This window comes from Mesocricetus auratus, unplaced genomic scaffold (genome assembly GCF_017639785.1).
Source record: "Mesocricetus auratus isolate SY011 unplaced genomic scaffold, BCM_Maur_2.0 Super-Scaffold_100707, whole genome shotgun sequence".
NCBI classification, from domain to species: Eukaryota; Metazoa; Chordata; class Mammalia; order Rodentia; family Cricetidae; genus Mesocricetus; species Mesocricetus auratus.
The window spans coordinates 16,709,810-16,718,871 of NW_024429269.1; the positions used below are offsets into that span (position 1 = coordinate 16,709,810).

Sequence of the window (9,062 nt, forward strand, 5' to 3'; positions counted from 1 at the left end):
ACATGCCAGGGTCATGCATACAGTGGTACCTGCTTAGTTTTTCCCTTTTTAACATGAATGTGAGTGACCAGTAACCTTACCCAACACCTTTACTACCCACAACACAAAGTCCACATAAAAGCTGAGTAACTGTCAACACAAAATAACACCACAAAATTTTCTTGGACATCTTGAATAAAGAACAGCTGGCCTTCCAATTTGGAAGTCTCTGTCCAGCATTCTCAAGCACAGGTAGCCATTCCTTTTAGTCCAAAAAGAGCTCACCCAAGATCATGAGCACAGTTGCTTTTTGCCAACTGCTTCATATTCTCGTTGTAAGCACAGACTGGATTGCAGTTCCTTTGCTGAGTCTGAGCTTAGACTAGAGAAGGAACCAAGGAAGAAACACAAAAGACACTGTCAGACACCACCTTGCTACTCTCACCTGGGTGTGATCCCCAGAAAACAGCCAATAGCTGGGCAGCAACTGCTAGGAGAGAGACTTCTTTTCAATATTCAAAGCCTCACAGCAAAAGGAAGTTAAAGGGAGAGGCAGCCTCAGAGGGTAGCAGTGTGGATTTCATGTTAAATGTTTGGCAAGGTCTAATCCATACGAGGATTATGAAGCAAGTACATAGCAGGTGAGTTGACTCATGCTCTTCTTTTCCCATCCCTCCTAGACAGCCCCAGAGGGAGGTCAGCTACTGTAGATATCCAACAGTCACAGACTCAGGAGACAATCATATCACTCAACATAATCGTCACGACCTACCATACTGTGCCCTGAAATATACTCCATTGGCCCCTATAAAAACAAGATAAACCAGGAATCCCTAATCTCATCCCCAGAAAAGAACAGATGAAAAGTCTGAACTGGGACCTTTCATATCCTCACATGTGGGTGTCTTTTTTTAATATATATTTTTATTTTTAAATTTAAATTAGAAACAAGGTTACTTCACATGTCAATTCCAGGGCCCTCTCCGTTTCCCTCCCCTCCACCCGTGCCCTCCAAACAACACCCCCAACATCCCCTCATTTCCCCAGGGAGGGTGAGGCCCTCCATGGGGGTGTGCATAGTCTGTCATTTCATCCAGGGCAGGGCCTAGACCCTCCCCCCAAGAGTTCAGGTGAGAGTGCATCTCTCATTGTTGGATGGGAGTCCAAAGTCCATTTGTATACCTGGGATAAATACTGGTCTACTACCCAAGGCTCAATAGATTACCTAGGCCTCCTCACTGACACTATGTGTGTATCTTTTAAGGATCCCTAAGATGACATATCATCTGCTATCCAGGTGCTGTTTAATGGATATCAAATAGAAAGTAGATCCCCTCCCCTGAGGTCACTTTACTAGGTAGCTGGGACATTTTGTGAGGAGCCTTTCATGGAAACAGAGAGAAAATGAGACAACAAACTTATTTTATTAATGTGACTAAGACACCCCAAAAGAGAACCCTCTTGCAAAAATAATAGGAGAGAAGGGAAACTGCATCACAGTTTTAAAAGTACGAAGTAGGCACCACAGTCTACTGCAAACCAAGTCTTCTAAAGGACAAGTTTGAGTACACCATGGAAATACGATTTTGTACAAATGGAAAAATGCATAATTAGGTTAAGATGGTGAAGGTAGTGATAAAGCCTTGTATCACATGGAAGGAATGGGGTTTCTTCAATGAAGAAGCAGCAAAGATCCCAAATAGATGCTTGGGTTTGAAATTTTGTCTTATGTTGTGTAGTAAACATATAAAAAAATAAAAATAAGATTCCAATTAAATCCTTTCTCTTCTTTTTTGTTTAGAAACAATCTTATTTTACAAATTAATCCCAGTTCCCTCTCCCTCCCATCCTCCCATACTCCCCACTGACTCCCCCATCCTTCCCATACTACTTGCCATCCATTCCTCAGGGAGGGTAAGGCCTTCCATGGGGGATCATCAAAGTCTGTCACATCATTAGGGAGAGGCCCTTGGCCCTCCCTCCCCCATATATCTAGGTTGAGAACATGGACCTCCATGGGGAGTGGGCTCCTGGTGTCCATTTGCACACTAGGGATACTCATGGGACCTCTGACAGTGAAATCCTTTCTCTTCTACGAGTTGCTGTGGGCAATGTCTCTTTACAGCAATATAATTGTGACAGGGTGCTTCCCAAATGACTCTACATTGTTTGTGTAAAGTTGACATAAAACTGTGCCTCAAATTGACACACAGTCACATTACTATTTAATGAGGACCTTTCCTTTGTACTCATCCCCCCCAAGATGTCAATATCACACCTTTCAACTTTTAAAATTCCCAGAGTAAACTCAATTAAAAACTCAAACACTCTAAAATTCTGTCTCTTTAAAACATCCAAAATATCCAAAAATCTCTCCTAATTTCAAGTCTTTAAAATTCCAGTGTCTCTCTAAAAATCTTAAGTCTTTCATCTGTAAGCTCTTATAATACTAATAATAACTTAAATACTTTCTTACTCTGAGATGAAACAATTATGACACAGTCATAATTGAGTCAAAACTAAACCCAAGTCCAGCAGGGTACAGTTCAAAATCACTCAGTCTTCTATGGTCCAAATGGCTCATTTCTCCAGTTCCACTTTAAGGAGCACACAAAGCTTGTTTCTTAAGCTCAGGCCAGCACTGCTCTACAGTGCTTGGTGGTCTTCCTTTGGGTGTGGCATCTCCAAAATACTAGAGTCCCTGCTACAACTGGGCTGAACCTTTACCAATAGTCTCTCCTGAGCTCTGTTCAGTGACTCTAATCTTGTCACATGGGACAATACCTCAACCGTTCTCCATAATCCTTTCATACCTTTAAAAAAATAACCTAGGAAGACCTTGCCCATTACCAAGTCCAATAGTCAGCACAAGGTACATCCTGGCTCCCTCTGGACTACAGCTTTTGTGTGCTAACCTTAACACTTCCCAGAAGATTTTGCCTCAGTGATACTGGCCTGTTCTTAATCACAGCTGATGCTTCAGCCCCAATTGGCTAGTATTGATTGCCTCTGCAAAGCAAATGTTCACTTTAGTGGTTTTTATCTCTTGTTAATCAGCCAAATCTTCAGCTCCAGCTGATGAAAAGCACAGATTCTTAATTCAAGGTATTTGTTTTGTTTTTGTTGTTGTTAATTTGGTTTAAGGCTTCTCAGTCTTGGGAAACTTTTTGTTTTTCTTCCCTAGGTTTTTCAAGACATAGCTTCTTGGTGTAGCCCTGGATGTCCTGTCCAACTTTTTGTTTCGTTGGTTCTTTGTAATTTTTTCCATTTCTACTTTATTAATTTTATCCCTGATTTTAATTGTCACTTCCCATCCACTTTTTACTTTTTATTGTTTCTTCTTGGAGAGGTGTTGTTTGTTCTTGTTTTCTCTAAAGCCTTTAGGTGCATCTTTAAGTTATTAATTTGATATCCCAACAGCTTTTATGTAGACATACAGTGTTGTAAACTTTCTTCTTAGGACTGCCTTCATTTTTTCCATAGATTATGATATGTTGTATTTTCATTTCCCTTCAGTTGTAGGAGTTTTTAATTTTTCCTTCTTCATTTCTCCCAAGACCAGTCAGTTCTGTAGTCATTAGTTTCCAGGAGAGTACTTCATGTGGTTTCAGTTGCTGTTGATATTTAGCTTTATTCCATTGTGTCAGACAGAATGTGGGATGTACTCTCAATTTTCCTATATTTATTGAGACTTTCTTTGTGTCGTAATACATAGTGTATCTTGGGGAACATTCCATGGAAAAGAATATTTATTCCTTACTCTTTGGATGTAAAGTTCTGAAGATATCTCTTAGGTCTGTTTGACTTATGATTCATTTCACCCCAGAGTTTCTCTGTTTACTTTTTTCAGATGACCTGCCTATTAGTGAGAGTAGAGTATTGAAATCACACACTGTTGCCCCTTTCTGAATGAACGAGGAATGGATTGGAGGCTACACCAAAGGTGGCGGGAGGGGAAACTGGTTAGTATAAAAAAAGAAATTAAAAAAGAAATAAACAGAAATCATCCACTATCAATGTGTAGTAATCATTCTGCTATTTTATGTCTAATAGCACTTCTTCTATAGACACTGGGTCCTTCTGTGACAGGTGCACATATATTTAAGATTGTAACACACTGTGGATTTTACCTTTATTAAGTGTGAAGTGTCCCTCATTTTCTCTTCTGACTAGTTTTGTCTTGAAGATTTCTTTGGCAGATTTAGAATAGCAATTCCTGCTTTTTTTCCTAGTTTAATTTTCTTTAAGTTCCCCTTTTCATCCTTTTACCCTGAGGTACTAATTATGATTTTTTTTGTGAGGTATGTTTCTTAGGCAAAAAAATTTTTTGATCTGCTACCCTGTTTTCTAATGCATTTAGCCTGTATTTCTATTGGAAAGTTGGTTCCATTAATATTAAGAACTATGAATGGTGTGTGTTAATTGCTACCATATTGTTGCTTTGTGTTTTATTGTACCACTTTTATTTTAATGTTCTGGATTTATTTATTCTTTGTGCATTCTTGAGTATGCTTAACCTTGCCTTTGGATCTCCTTTCAGTATCCTTTATAGTGATCATAAATTTTTAAATCTGTTTTTAAGGTTTGTTTTTTTAATTTTATTTTTATGTTATGTATATTGGCATTTTGCCTGCATTCGTGGCTATGTTAGGGTGTTTGATCTCCAGGAACAGTGTTTATTGACAGGTGTGAGTATCCATGTGGGTGCTGGGAATTGAACTTGGGTCCTCTGGAAGTGTAGCTCTTGCTCCTAACTGCTGAGCCATCTCAGTAGTTCCTTAAATCTGTTTTTTTTGTCATGGAAAGTTTTCCTATATCCATGGATTACTATTATTAATTTGCCAGGTATGATATTCCAAGTCAGCATCTGTGGTTTTTAATAACTTGTAGAGCATTATTCTAATTTCTTACAGTTTTCAATAATCTCCACTGAAAAAATAAGACAGGTGCTCTCCTTTTTCTGCCTGGAACCATGGAGACACTGCTGGAGAAGAAAAAGCAGGTTCTTGCTGTGCCAGAAACCCCTAAGAAAAATCGAAGGAGTTTCGCAGAGTTGAAGGTAAAAAGCTTTAGAGAAAAGTTTTCACTGAAGACACTATGGAAGGCATGGAGCAAGCTTAGCTATGAAAAGGCAAAGAATTACCACAAGGAATACAGGCAGATGTACCAGATGGAGATTCACAAGGTTAGGATGGCAAGGAAAGCTGGAAACTTCTATGTGCTGGCAGAACCTAAAATGGCATTTGTCATCTGAATCCAAGGTATCAATGGTGTAAACCCAAAGGTCCACAAGGTGTTGCAACTGCTCCGTCTTCGTCAGATCTTCAATGGCACATTGTTAAACTCAACAAGGCTTCATTGCAAGGGGGTACCTTAACCTGAAGTCAGTAAACCAGCTCATCTACAAGCGCGGTTATGGCAAAATCAATAAGAAGAAAATTGCCTTGAGAGACAATTCCTTGATTGTTCGATCTCTTGGTAAATATGGCATTATCTGCATGGAGAATCTAATTCATGAGATCTATACAGTTGGGAAACACTTCAGGGAAGTGAATAACTTCTGTGGCCTTTCAAATTATCTTCTCTACGAGGTGGAATGAAGAAAAAGACAAGTTGTTTTGCAGAAGGTGGGCTTATAAGACGGATGAAATAAGGTGTTGCCCAAATGTTTTTTGTAATCTGATCAGTTAATAAACAGTCACAACTATACGAAAAAGAGAGAGAGAGCTGCCTTTTTAATGTAATTCACTTTTTCTTCCTTGCAGCCTTCAATATCTTTATTTATTCTGTACATTTATTGTTTTGAATACAATAAAATATGCAGCTTCTTTTCTGATCCTGTGTATTTGGTTTTCTACAATGCCTCTTAGACCATGAGAGGCATCTCTTTCCATACATCAGAAAAGTTTTCTTATATGATATTGTTGAAAATATTTTCTGGGCCATTGAGTGACCAGGATCTCTTGTTTCTCTATACCTGTAACTCAGAGGATTAGTATTTTTATACTTTTCCAAAGTTGCTATATGTTCTACTTATGAGCAGGGTGGGATCTTATATTTCTTTTTACTGAGTAATCCAGCTCTTCTACTTTGCTTTCAAGACCTGATATTCTCTCTTCCGTTTGATCCGATCTATTAGTGAAGCTTTTCTCTGAATTTTTCACTTTAATTTCTGTGATTTATTTGAGTTTAATTGCATTTTTTTGCTTTTTTTCATTGAGGTTATCTCTTAATTAAATTCTATTTCATGTCTTGTATTTTTAGTTATTCAATTGTGTTTTCAGTCTTTACTCTGGCATTTACCAATATCCTGAGTTCTTTCATTGTGTTTGTTATTGCTGTTTTGAAATAATTATTTTTGTGACATTCAAGTTGCTTTTCTCAAGGAATGTTACTGTGAGAGTACTGATTTTTTTTACAATAATCTGTTGTCTAGATTATATATATATTTTTGCAATGGCATCTGGAGTTATGTCCTTGATAGTGTTTTTTTGGTATGGGAATCTTGTCTGTATTTTGTTTAGGGAGCATTTCGTTTTTTGATCTCCATTTTTTGTTACCCCAACTTGTAAAGTTGTAGATCAGCTAAAGGAGACTTAGGGTTTAGTCTTAGGGTAATTTTGTCTTGATGTTCAAGTGGGAAAATGGAATTAATTTTGTTCAAATAACTCTAGGTGGGGTTTCTAAGACAAGGAACAAACTTTCTTTAGAAATAGGAAACAAGCTGTTTAAAATTAAAATAAAAAAATTAAAAAAAGAAAATTCTCACAGCTAATATTGAGTATAATAAGAAAAATTAAAAACCCAGAGACAGGTTTTAGGGTTCAAACTTCAAGCTGAAGATCAGAGAATCAAAGCAGGTGGCCACTAGCTCTAACCTCTACTTCTGGGCGAAAGGGCTAGCCTGTCCTCAGTGTGGCTGAATACTGAATGCCCTGTTCCTATATACTTCCCTAGAGCTGGGATTAAAGGTGTGGGATCCCAAGTGCTGGGTTAACCTTTGGGTGAGATGTTTGTCTTTTAGACTGGATCAATTTCATGTAGCTCAGTGTGACCTTGAACTGGCAGAGCTCCATCTGCCTGTATTCTGAGTCCTGGAATTAAAGGTATGTGCCACCAATGCCTCGCTCTATGGACTGCTAGTATGACTGCTGGCATTAAAGGTATGTATCACCACTGCCTGCCTCTGTGGCTTGTGGCTAGTTTTGCTTTCTGAATCCTCAGGCAAGCTTTATAAATCATAAATAATATATCACTATACTTGAGGAGTTTGAGGGAGGGTCTTGGAACTTGTTATACAGCACAGTCAATGGAGTTAGCTCTGTAAGTCTAATGTCCCCACCTAGAGATAGCTGATTAGAATGTGGGCCATGGGATTTTTGGAGTTGTCAACAGGAGCCTAGAATTCTTTTCTCTAACAGAGGACCTAGGGCAGACTGTAAGGTTGGGTAGAGTTGGTGATGAGTCTAAGGTTCCTACCTGTAGAAGTGGCTGGGGTGGGTAGCAATGGACTTAGTGTAGCTGCCAGCATGAATCTAGGGTTCCTACTTGGAGATCAGGGGAAGAGGGCATGTTATAGGGAGGAGTGGAGTCTGTGGTAAAAATATGGGGTCCCTACCTGGAAAGAAGACTTGGCAAGGACATGTGGTGCTCAGGAAGGATGGGGTGGTGAGGTTTGTATTAAAAGTATAGGCTCTCTACCTCCAAAGTCTATGATTCTTAACTCAAGACCAGGACCACAAGTGTGTCTTTAAAGTGCTTTTACTTATTTCTTTACTAATTCTATTACTATAAAAAGTTGTTGAAACACTAACTGTATTGGAATATGGTGTTTGAAGTAACCAAAATCTGTGTTCCCTGGCCATAATCATTCGTATTTGATGCTCAAATAAATTTTATGATAGTGCCTTTGAAGGGAGAATAATTTTTATATTAATACTTGGTACTTCTAAAACTGTGTCTTTTTATTCATCCATGACATTTCTCACTTCCACAGGCATTCTCTAAAATTCCAATATCAGCCTTAAGCTTTTGTTCTTTTTCAAGTGTCACTACTTGTATCTTTGATCATTTTTATTGAGTATTAATATACACTTTGAGGAAGCATGTAAACCTTTTGTCTTTGTTTTGTTAATTATTTATTCATTTGATTTTGGTGCTTGGAATTGGACCCAGGACTGCATTCTTGCTAAACACATACCCTGCCACTGAGATGCAACCCAGCCCCTATTTATTTTATTTTCATATAAATCTCTAATGTGATTTGGTCCTGCATATAGTCACCCACGTGTGAATTGCCTAGTTATAAGAGAATGATCCCTATTACTGACCCATAGATTTGTAACTCCATTGCAATTACCTGAGAGATGCCGCTAAAGCAACTGTATCACCTTAAAAATCAGTAAGTTGCAAGTATATTACAATTGATTATAGTCCACACAAAAACTTCATAATGTCCCTTACTATCTGCCCTGGTAACTCAAGAGCACAAAGCAAGCTCATGACTTCCTAAGAGATAACTCAGTTTTCTTTACTTACAGCATCTTGTCATTCAACAAGCCAAAAACTAACCTAAACTTTTGAAACAAACAACTGTGTCCTTCTGAATGTCAATATCCATATTTATTCATACCATTCACCTAGATTCAAGATCTTAGCCTAGCTTCATCCTCCCTCCCATCTGCTCTATACAGTGAATTAAAAGCACTGAGCCTGTAAGCATGTATAAGTGACTTCATATTGTTGACACAGTTCTACCAGGTGGACAAAGGCAGCTTAAAACAGCTGCTGGAACTGATTAGCCTCCCTAAGTGACAGGGAAATTTTACTTCTGTTACAGAAATCTATTTTAAAACAATGTGTTCAAATTCTACAAAGATCTAATACTCTATCCTTCCAATGTCTAATATTTCTGAAATTACAGCAATGAATCTAGGGATTCCTTTTTCTTCCTCCTCCAAGAATTAACTTATAGCTGACATACAGTGCTCTCCTGGGTATGACTAAATTTTGTGATTCTCTCCCTCCTCTGTGAGCATATAATGCAGGGCTCATTGACAATGCTAATTCATTTGCATGAATTA

The 9,062-nt window shown here is 38.2% G+C and overlaps 1 pseudogene; it reads left to right on the forward strand.

The window, feature by feature from the left end:
• The first annotated feature begins 4,951 nt into the window (after nt 1–4,951).
• LOC121137810 lies at nt 4,952–5,632 on the forward strand (annotated as a pseudogene).
• Nucleotides 5,633–9,062: the final 3,430 nt, after the last annotated feature.